Source organism: Nerophis ophidion, linkage group LG06, assembly GCF_033978795.1.
Source record: "Nerophis ophidion isolate RoL-2023_Sa linkage group LG06, RoL_Noph_v1.0, whole genome shotgun sequence".
Lineage (NCBI taxonomy): Eukaryota > Metazoa > Chordata > Actinopteri > Syngnathiformes > Syngnathidae > Nerophis > Nerophis ophidion.
In genome coordinates, this window is record NC_084616.1 from 44,049,962 (window position 1) to 44,061,758 (window position 11,797).

At 38.7% G+C, this 11,797-nt stretch overlaps 1 protein-coding gene across 3 annotated transcripts in view; it reads right to left on the reverse strand.

Moving 5' to 3' along the window:
- Positions 1-11,388, reverse strand: part of LOC133554752 (contactin-3-like) — a 246,167-nt gene extending 234,779 nt beyond the window's left edge. For 2 of the 3 annotated variants that reach the window (XR_009807197.1, XM_061903853.1), the window contains exon 1: positions 11,047-11,382. The gene's annotated coding sequence lies outside the window, so the exon portion shown is untranslated. Of the gene's footprint in view, positions 1-11,046 lie in introns of all 3 variants that reach the window. The other variant, XM_061903854.1, reaches the window with a different exon arrangement.
- Between the last annotated feature and the right edge of the window lie 409 nt (positions 11,389-11,797).

Consider the following 11,797-nt stretch of genomic DNA (forward strand, 5'->3'; position numbering starts at 1 on the left):
AGACAAACTATTTATAGCGACGCCTTGATCAAAAGTTTGTGTGCCAATGTTGACATGATTGACTGATGAGCTGCTTCCTCGTTTCCTTGCTCGTCAAGCTTTATTGAGGATCATAAATCATGCTACTCACCTGTGTAGTAAAAGGACAAAGATGTATTCCAACAAGTTGGTACACTCTGACAGCCAATTTAGACCCCGGATAGTGTGAACGACACAAAAATACGCTTGGTTCCATCCCCCTTTTCTTTATAAGGATTATAAGTCATTCTTCATCTAAATGGGAATATATGAACATCTTAGCACTCGGCTTCCTAATGACAGCAGACCTCATTTGTTATGTTTGTTGGCTCTAATAAAGTCTCCAATAGTTGGAAAAAAAGTGAATGATTTATTTGATTTATGCGTATGCATAAAATTTGCTAAATACGTATATATTACATGTTATTATCAATGTGCCTGTTACTATATTACATACAATATATACTTACAGTATGTACATAAAACCTTAATGGAAGTGTTTGGATGTTTTTAAGGGCATTATAGGCAGAATAGAGCGGCTCTCTTAGGCTATATTGTAAGCAACCTGTAGATCGCATTTATTTAATATTTAGAATAAAAAATTAAAAAATAAATACATGCATCGTCACGTCTTTCATAATGATTGTGAATGATAGGCAAAATTCCCCAAAAAAGTGCTGTTTTCTTTAAACCAAAGTAAAACTATGACCGAGTAAACCATTTCAAGTTTGTAAAGAAAACACAAATACCAGCGTTAGAGTCTTGGCCCTGGATGGCTTATTTGGGGCCTGTGTGAAGTTTGACATGTGCCCAGGGACGAAATAGGGCGGAAGTGGGTTGTTGAGTTAGAAAACAGTAGGACGGTCTCAATGTACTCTTTTTTTTAACGAATGGAGAAGTAGGACACATTTTTTGGCCGCATTTTAAGCCAAAAAGTCTTTGCACGGTTTTGGACAACATTGGCTGCCCATAAATGTGCACTGTTTCGGTTGCAGACCCCAAATTTGGACACACATAGTGTATTTTTGCTACTGTAAAGGTTATCCAGTGGCTAAAACTGCCAAGATGCTACACATTCTAATAAAGTCAGCATGTTGCAAGACAACGTTGTCTCCTTTCCACCAAGTCAGGTCACCATGACTTGGTGTCCTAGCGATTAATTTAACTAGACAATATTTCACACAGTACAAAAACAAAAGGAAAATTCCTGTAGTCAAACTAGACCAGGGTGACGATAACCATCTAATTTTGATGAACATTTACTTATTAGTACCTCTTTGTCACTGCCCCTTCTCTTTGTCCATCGTATTTCAGACAAAGTGACATCGTCACAATCACGTCCCCCCAAGGGGATGTGGAGTAGCTTTAAAATGAACTAAGGGTTAACAAAGTCGTCGTCAAGTAAGTGAATGGATTTCAACCTCACACTAGATGTACTACAAATCCCTAGACAGCAGAATCTGTCCAATGGGAACTTGCTGTATTCTGCAAATCTCCGATTATAAACTACTAATCATAGAGTCTTCTTGCAATTAAGTCAGGACTATGGACAATCGTAACTGCAATCAACTTCAATACAACAGGGGGTGTGGAGGAGATGATGAGTCCTGAGTCTGTTCAATCCCCTTCTGATTACAGACAACAAACGAGCTTTGAAGCAATTCATGAATTTGTGACTTCTCCCATAAAAAAATTATTAGACAAGACAGCAGTTTTGAGACACAACAGCCATGCTACAAATTCTAAAAAAGTCTGCATGTTGCAAGACAACGTTGTCTCCTTTCCAACCAGTCAGGTCACCATGAACTTGTCAATTTGTTACCGACTGGCCGAGCCAACTAAAGAGATGTGTTCGTCCCTATGCCATAATTGTCTTGTATTTCTTTTGAAGAAAAAAATATTTAACAGTGTATATTGTTTTATCGCCCAGTCCAGGATTACAGACATTCTTGCCAGGTTGCCCTATTGAAAAATGTGGTAACTACCAATTTTATCAGATATGTTAAATATTAAAAGCGGGTCCAAAAGGTTCTACAATCTTTTAACTGAAGATACACTCTTTGAAAGGCACAGTTGATGAATTACCCTAGATATAAATTTAATTAGACAATGTGTCACACAGTTCAAACACGAAGGAAAGTTCCTATAGTCACAATAGGTCAGGGTGACGAGAACTAACTAATTTTGATAAACATTCATTTATTAGTGTCGCCGTCCCTTCTCGTTGTCCGTCATAAATTCAGACAAAGTAAAATTGTCACTAAGGGTTGACGTCAAGTAAGTGAATGGATTTCAAGCTCACACTAGATGTACGACAAATCCCTAGACAGCAGAATTTGTTCAAAGGGAACTTGCTGTATTTCGCAAAACTGCGATTATAAGCTACAAACCCTGTTTCCATATGAGTTGGGAATATGTGTTAGATGTAAATATAAACGAAATACAATGATTTGCAAATAATTTTCAACCCATTTTCAGTTGAATATGCTACAAAGACAACATATTTGATGTTCAAACTGATTAACTTTTTTTTATTGCAAATATTCATTAACTTTATAATTTGATGCCAGCAACACGTGACAAAGAAGTTGGGAAAGGTGGCAATAAATACTGATAAAGTTGAGAAATTCTCATCAAACACTTATTTGGAAAATCCCACGGGGGTGCAGGCTAATTGGGAACGGGTGGGTGCCATGATTGGGTATAAAAACAGCTTCCATGAAATGCTAAGTAATTCACAAAGAAGGATGGGGCGAGCTGTCGTATTTTAGGCTTCAAATTGTGCCAAACATTTTCGATGGGAGTCAAGTCTGGACTGCAGGCGGGCCAGGAAAGTACCCGCACTCTTTTACTACGAAACCATGCTGTTATAACACGTGGCTTGGCATTGTCTTGCTGAAATAAGCAGGGGTGTCCACGAAAACGTTGCTTGGATGACAACATATGTTGCTCCAAAACCTGTATGGACCTTTCAGCATTAATGGTGCCTTCACAGATGTGTAAGTTACCCATGCCTTGGGCACTAATACACCCCCATACCATCACAGATGCTGGCTTTTCAACTTTGCACCAATAACAATCCGAATGGTTATTTTCCTCTTTGTTCTGGAGGACACCACGTGCTCTGTTTCCAAATGTAATTTGAAATGTGGACTTGTCAGACCACAGAACACCTTTCCACTTTGCATCAGTCCATCTTAGGTGAGCTCAGGCCCAGCGAAGCCAGCGGCGTTCCTTGGTGTTGTTGATAAATGGGTTTGGCTTTGCATAGTAGAGTTTTAACTAGCACTTACAGATGTAGCGACCAACTGTAGTTACTGATAGTGGTTTTATGAAGTGTTCCTGAGCCCATGTGGTGATATCCTTTACACACTGATGTCGGTTTTTGATGCAGTACCGCCTCAGGGATCAAAAGTCCGTAATATCATGTGCAGTGATTTCTCCAAATTCTCTGAACTTTTTAATGATTTAACGGACCGTACACTGTAAAAACTCTTTCAGTGGTATTGTCCATATGATTTTATTTCTAAAAGTATATTTATTCCAATAAATCAATTTATTTTTGTTTTTATAGTTTTTGAGTTATTTATAAGTAAAAAGTGTGAATATTTTCGTAACTTACTTTTTTATGTGATAAAATTAATTTTATTGGACTTCCAACATAAATTGATTTAGCAAAACTCAGTTCCAATGTTTATATCAGACCTAAAACGTCAGGACCCGCCCACCTGCAGCTGTGGAAGAACATTGTTTATACATGTGCAGTCAGTTTATAATTAGAATTTTCTTTGCTTGTAGTCAAGACGTTGTAGTCACATAGCTTATTCACTTTCCCAGCAAAACTTGGGAAGCTGTTATGTGCTGGTGAGATGGGTTGTGATACTCTCTGTCTGTTGGTTAAGTTAGTATTAGTTATTTTGTCTTAAACTGTATATAAATGAAACAATATCATTTGGGGGGGTTGCCCACATCTGAGGTCCTCTCCAAGGTTTCTCATAGTCAGCATTGTCACTGGCGTCCCACTGGATGTGAATTCTCCCTGCCCACTTGGTGTGAGTTTTCCTTGCCCTTTTGTGGGTTCTTGCGAGGATGTTGTAGTCGTAATGATTTGTGCAGTCCTTTGAGACATTTGTGATTTGGGGCTATATAAATAAACATTGATTGATTGATTGACATTGCTAACACACTGCTGAATATTTACGTTTGTTTTGGTCGGTGAAAACTGCCGTTTATTTTGGTAAATTTAACGGAGATGTTGCCCTCATTTGCATATTTAACGACCTGCTGCAGGAGACTGAGCGCGTCTGAAAGCCTGTTTACTGACTGTCCCTCATAGGGAATACATGTGCAGATCCTGATTCTCACGTTGACTGATGTGCAGCCTATCAGAGAAAGGACTGTGCCAGGAGCATCAATGATATGATGGCCACAACATATAGTTGGAGAAGACTGGAAGTGGTTGCCAAGTCTCCTGGGGTGGCAGAATTTAAGGAAAGATGGCCTGCCCTCTTCGAACCATTCCAGGTAAATGATTAATCATTCTATTTTTCCTGACCAAGTTTCCATTGTGACTTGGACATGACATACTAGTCTCACTTTTTGCCTGAAAATGTATACTAAAACCCTTAATATCAGTAACGGTCAACATTTGCTCTCTCACAGATTAATGAAGAGTTCCGAAGGTGCACTGCTGTTCCACTGGAATCAACATTTATGTCCCAGCTGGACAAGTACACTCCAATACTCCTGGAGCTCTTCAGTGCAAAAGGAGGAGTGACTGGTCAGCGCATCAAAAACTTGTTGATGGAACTGATAGAGGTGGGTAGAAAGTGGTTTAAAAGTTTAAAACTGAATCTGTAATCATGCTCTAATAACAGTATCACAGATTTGGAGTACAAGTGCCAACAAAATTCATTAATTTATTATCCTCTGAACTCTAGGACCCAAGTGCCTCTGCAGTGATGAAGAGAGATGTGACTCTGAGGTGCCTCATAGAGTACATGGGAGAGAGTGGACAGGAGCTCATCTCTGACTAATGTGTAAGTATTGTTTAAAAGCAGCTTTGGATCAGTCTGATGTTTGTTTTTTTTAATTACTGTTTTTGTATCTCAAAAGGAACTGCAGAGACCACTGTTCACGAGGACCTGAAAATGAAGAATATGAGAATCTATATCTGTTGTGAGCCAAATGCAGTAGGAATCATCATTGAAGGAGTACCAGTCCTTACTCATCTTGGAAACCTGGCCAAAGCATGCTGCCTACTTCTGGGGTTGACTTATGCACTTGATCTGGAGTATCCATCCAAACTTTCCAAAACATTTGAGGTATTTCAAAGACTTTTTGTGGGACTCGACACACTGCGCCCAAAAACAACCCCCAAATTCATGACTCTCAAAAACAAGCTTTTAGCTTAGGCAGTGAGCCATGACCGTCAGCTTGCACTTTTCTTCAGCTATTTTCTTGTGTCTGTTCAAAATCTTTATACATTGTACATTGAGTGGAATTATTCAGAATGTTGTAACGGTTTGTCTTGTTCAGGTTTTATACAAATCTCTAGGTCAGTGGTTCTCAAATGGGGGTACGCGTACCCCTGGGGGTACTTGATTGTATGCCAAGGGGTACATGATATTTTTCAAAAATATTCTAAAAATAGCAACAATTCAAAAATCCTTTATAAATATATTTATTGAATAATACTTCAACAACATATGAATGTAAGTTCATAAACTGTGAAAACAAATGCAACAATACAATATTCAGTGTTGACAGCTGGGTTTTTTTGTGGACATGTTCCATAAATATTGATGTTAAAGATTTCTTTTTTTGTGAATAAATGTTTAGAATTAATTCATGAATCCAGATAGATCTCTATTACAATCCCCAAAGAGGCCACTTTAAGTTGATGATTACTTCTATGTGTAGACATTTTTATTTATAATTGAATCATTTGTTTATTTTTCAACAAGTTTTTAGTTATTTTTATCTTTTTTTCAAAATAGTTCAAGAAAGACCACTACAAAAGAGCAATATTTTGCACTGTTTTACAATTTAATCAATCAGAAACTGATGACATAGTGCTGTATTTTACTTCTTTATCTCTTTTTTTTTTTCAACCAAAAATGCTTTGCTCTGCTTAGGGGGTACTTGAATTAAAAAAATGTTCACAAGGGGTACATCACTGAAAAAAGGTTGAGAACCACTGCTGTAGGTCATCGTTTCTGGTGTGTAAATTAGTTTTTTTTAATGTTTTATACACACACTAAATTGCCCCACTGTGAAGCTCCAGCTGGTCAGAAGGAGGGATCTGTTAGTTGTTTAAGTTAAAATGTTTCAAAATATACACACTGAAAGACACTACTGTGAAGTTGTTCTGCTTGTGAATTGTTACAGAAGTACAGATAATCTTAATGTTAAATTGTTTTAGCAAGAAACTGTACTGTGAATGTTCTAAGTAAAACTTGAGATGCTGAGGTCATGAATTCTTTTATGCACTAAATACTGATGTTCTTGACTATTAATACTGTCCAGCTTATTGACACGGTTTGGATAAAACTTGTGAAAATGTTTTATTAATATGTAAATGGTTAACAAAAAGAAAACTACTGTAAAGGTGTTCTATACATCACTTTAAAAAGTTGAGGTCCTGTATTCTATGCACTAAATATCGATGATAACTGTTCATACTGTCCAACTCTCTGACACTGTTTTTATATGGTAATGATTTAATAAAGGTTGGAATTTGATATGTTTTGATTTTTTTATTATTATTCTAAGTAATTTTTCCATTTTCAAAACAAAGAAAGGGTAAGTTGGTCAAAATTAATAAAATTGAGTACAAAACTTGTTTTTTCATTTAAATGTTACTTATTTTAATTAAGTCGTGTGTGTTTAATATGCTGATGTTTTTTTACATTGATTTTACTCAATTTCTTGGCTTTTTCTGTAAACTCAACTTAATCTTTTTGCATAAATCGAAATGCATATTATTAAGTTCTACTTACTCAAAATACCAATTAGTTGGCTAAACTAACAAAAATTGCTTGGAAAATGTTGCCTTATTTTTATTTAGTTAGATATAGGCAACAGTTTTTACAGTGTAGATGGTAAAATCCCTAAATTCCTTGCAATAGCTCGTTGAGAAATTTGTTCTAAAATAGTTCGACAATTTGCTTACAAAGTGGTGACCCTCACCCCAACCTTGTTTGTGAATTACTTAGCATTTCATGGAAGCTGCTTTTATACCCAATCATGGCACCCAACTGTTCCCAATTAGCCTGCACACCTGTGGGATTTTCCATATAAGTGTTTGATGAGCATTACTCAACTTTATCAGTATTTATTGTCACCTTTCCCAACTTCTTTGTCACGTGTTGCTGGCATCAAATTCTAAAGTTAATGATTATTTGAAAAAAAATGTTTATCAGTTTGAACATCAAATATGTTGTCTTTGGAGCATATGCAACTGAATATGAATTGAAAATGATTTGCAAATCATTGTATTTCGTTTTAATTTACATCTAACACAATTTCCCAACTCATTTGGAAATGGGGTTTGTTCTAATCAAAGAGTCTTCTAGCAATTAAGTCAGGACTATGGTCAATCGTAACTGCAATCAACTTCAATACAACAAGGGGTGTGAAGGGGATGATGAGTCCTGAGTCAGTTCAATCTCCCTCTGATTACAGACAACAAAGGAGTTCTGCAAGCTTTGAAGCATCCATCCATCCATTTTCTACCGCTTATTCCTTTTAGGGTCGCGGTAGAAAATCGGGCGGAACGCGTCGTACACCCTGGACAAGTTTCCACCCCATCGCAGGGGCCAACACAGATAGACGGACAACTTTCACACTCACATCCCCAGGTGCATGTCTTTGGAGGTGGGAGGAAGCCGGAGTACCCAGAGGGAACCCACGCAGTCACGGGGAGGACATGCAAACTCCACACAGAAAGATCCCGAGCCCAGGATTGAACCCAGGACTACTCAAGACCTTCGTATTGTGAGGCAGACGCACTAACCCCTCTACCACCGTGCTGCCCAGCTTTGAAGCAATTCCTGAATTTGTGACTTCATAAACAACGAATTAGACAACACAGCAATTAGGAAACACAACAGCCAAGCTACAAGTTTGAATTAAGTCTGCATGTTGCAAGACAACATTGTCTCCTTTCTGCCAAGTCAGGTCCCCATGAACTCATCAAATTTGTTACCGACTCACAGAGCCAACTAAAGAGGTTGTTTTCGTTCCCTTATCTTAATTGTCTTGTATTTCTTTTGAAGGAAAAAATATTTAACTGTGCACGTGTATTGTTTAATCACCCAGTCCTAGATTACAGACATTCTTGCTGGGTTGCCCTATTGAAAAATGTGGTAACTAGCAATTTTATCAGATTTGTTCCATGCTAAAAGCGGGTCCTAAAGGTTCTAGAACCTTTCAACTGAGAATACACTCTCCGAAAGGCACAGTTGATGAATTACCCTAGAGATGAATGTAACTAGACAATATTTCACACAAGTCAAACACAAATGAAAGTTCCTATGTTCAAAATAGGTCAGGGTGATGAGAACCCACTAATTTTCATAAACATTTACTGTTGTACGTCGTTATTTCAGACAAAGTAACATCGTCACAAGCACGTCCCTCAAGGGTATGTAGAGTAGCTTTAAAATGAATTAAGGGTTAACAAAGTCGATGTCAGATAAGTGAATGGATTTCAACCTCACACTAGAATTACTACAAATCCCTATACAGCAGAATCTGTCCAAAGGGAACTTGCTGTATTTCGCAAAGCTCCGATTATAAGCTACTAATCAAAGAGTCTTCTTGTAATTCAGTCAGGACTATGGTCAATCTTAACTGCAATCAACTTCAATACAACAAGGGGTGTGGAGGGGATGATGAGTCCTGAATCAGTTCAATACCCCTCTGATTACAGACAACAAAGGAGTTCTGCAAGCTTTGAAGCAAATTGTGAATTTGTGATTTCTCACATAAACAATGAATCACACAAGACAGCAGTTAGGAGACACAATAGCCATTCTACAAGTTCCAATGAAGTCTTCTTGTTGCAAGACAACGTTGTATCCTATCCGTCAAGTCAGGTCACCATGAACTTGTCAATTTTTCTACCGACTCACCAAGCCAACTAAAGAGGTTTTTTTCTGTCCATTTATCTTAATTGTCTTGTATTTGTTGTGAAGGAAAAAATATTTACCAGGATACGTACATTGTTGTAATACCAAATCCTAGATTACAGACATTCTTGCCAAGTTGCCCTATTGAAAAATGTGGTAACTAGCAATTTTATCAGATTTGTTCCATGCTAAAAGCGGGTCCTAAAGGTTCTAGAATCTTTCAACTGAGAATATACTCTCGGAAAGGCACAGTGATGAATTACCCTAGAGATTAATTTAACTGGACAATATTTCACACAGTTCAAACACGAAGGAAAACTCCCGCAGTCAAAATAGGTCAGGGTGACGAGAATCAACTCATTTTGATAAATATTGACTTACTAGTGATGCCGTCCCTTCTCGTTGTCTGTCGTAAATTCAGACAAAGTCACAACAACGTTTCCTCAAGGGGATGTGGAGTAGCTTTAAAATGAACTAAAGTCGACGTCAGATAAGTGAATGGATTTCAAACTCACACTAGAATTACTACAAATCCCTAGACAGCAGAATCTGTCCAAAGGGAACTTGCTGTATCTCGCAAAACTCTGATTATAAGCTACTAATCAAAGAGTTTTCTTGCAATTAAGTCAGGACTTTGGTCAATCTTAACTTCAATCAACTTCAATACAACAAGGGGTGTGGAGGGGATGATGAGTCCTGAGTCAGTTCAATCCCCTTCTGATTACAGACAACAAAGGAGTTCTGCAAGCTTTGAAGCAATTTGTGAATTTGTGATCTATCACATAAACAATGAATCAGAGAAGACAGCAGTTAGGAGACACACAGCCATCCTACAAGTTCCAATAAAGTCTTCTTGTTGCAAGACAACGTTGTATTCTTTCTGCCAAGTCAGGTCACCATGAACTTGTCAATTTTTCTACCGGCTCACCGAGCCAACTAAAGAGGTTTTTTTCCGTCCATTTATCTTAATTGTCTTGTATTTCTTTAGAAGGAAAAAAAAATATTTACCGGTATACGTATATTGTTGTATTACCCAGTCCAAGATTACAGACATTCTTGCCAGGTTGCCCTATTGAAAAATGTGGTAACTAGCAATTTTATCAGATATGATCAATGCTAAAAGCGGGTCCTAAAGGTTCTAGAATCTTTCAACAGAGAATATACTCTCGGAAAGGCACAGTGATGAATTACCCTAGAGATGAATATAACTAGACAATATTTCACACAGTTCGAACACGAAGGAAAATTCCCGCAGAAAAAATGGGTCAGGGTGACGAGAACCAACTAATTTTGATAAACATTGACTTATTGGTATCACCGTCCCTTCTCGTTGTCTGTCGTAAATTCAGACAAAGTCACAAGAATGTCCCCTCAAGGGGATGTGGAGTAGCTTTAAAATGAACTAAAGGTTTAGAAAGTCTACGTCAGATAAGTGAATGGATTTCAACCTCACACTAGAATTACTACAAATCCCTAGACAGCAGAATCTGTCCAAAGGGAACTTGCTGTATCTCGCAAAACTCAGATTATATGCTACTAATCAAAGAGTCTTCTTGCAATTAAGTTAGGTCAATCTTAACTGCAATCAACTTCAATACAACAAGGGGTGTGGAGGGGATGATGAGTCCTGAGTCAGTTCAATCCCCATCTGATTACAGACATAAACAATGAATTAGACAAGACAGCAGTTAAGAAACACAACAGCCATGCTACAATTTACATTGTTGCTTCTAGTGCTTGCTTACAAAGACAATAAATACATTAAAGATGTGATTTGACAATACAAGAACATTGCGTTGGCTCATATACAATCAAATAGATGCAAGGTATTTGTGTGGGAGAAGTGTTAAGTTTGAGGTCTATTTCGGACGGCGAAGTAGTAAAAGTGATTTACCCAAGTACGTCCAACGCCGTGTTTGTTGACATTCATCCCTCCTCGGATATCCATATTACGCAGCTCATCTTCCCCTCAGCCCTCTGCGTGGATGCGAGCGTGGAAGAGAAGAACTCTTCTCTTTTGCAAAGACGATGCTTCTTTCTGTCTTTATCCTCGACACCCTCAAGAAATAAACCCCCCGCGCGCTCCTCACTTCAGCCTGCGGGCACCGGGGAACCACCGGCAGGACACGTCCGAACCGACAGAGCCCGACGGCGGTTGTGACGCTGGATTCTACGGCGTGAGTGTGTGCGCGGGCACGCGTGCGTGTGCTTGTGAGCGTGTGGCAGTTGGCAGCGTCGTTTGAGTTCCCAACACAAGAAGCGCTCGAGAGCCGTGTGACATCAGGCTGGACGACTGTCACTTCCTGCGCGCAGGTGGGACATCAGAGCAGAAAGTGGATATTTATTTCTATTTTAACTATAGTTTTCCCCCCAAGTCCTAATCCTCTTAATCCAATTCATGATGATATGATGTGTTTTTTTTTTGTTTTTTTATCCATCCATCTTCTTCCTCTTATCTGAGGTCAGGTCGCGGGGGCAGCAGCCTAAGCAGGGAAGCCCAGACTTCCCTCTCCCCAGCTACTTCGTGTAGCTCTTCCCGGGGGATCCCGAGGCATTCCCAGGCCAGCCGGGAGACATAGTCTTCGCAACGTGTCCTGGGTCTTCCCCGTGGCCTCCTACCGTGGCCTCGGGAGGCGTTCGGGTGG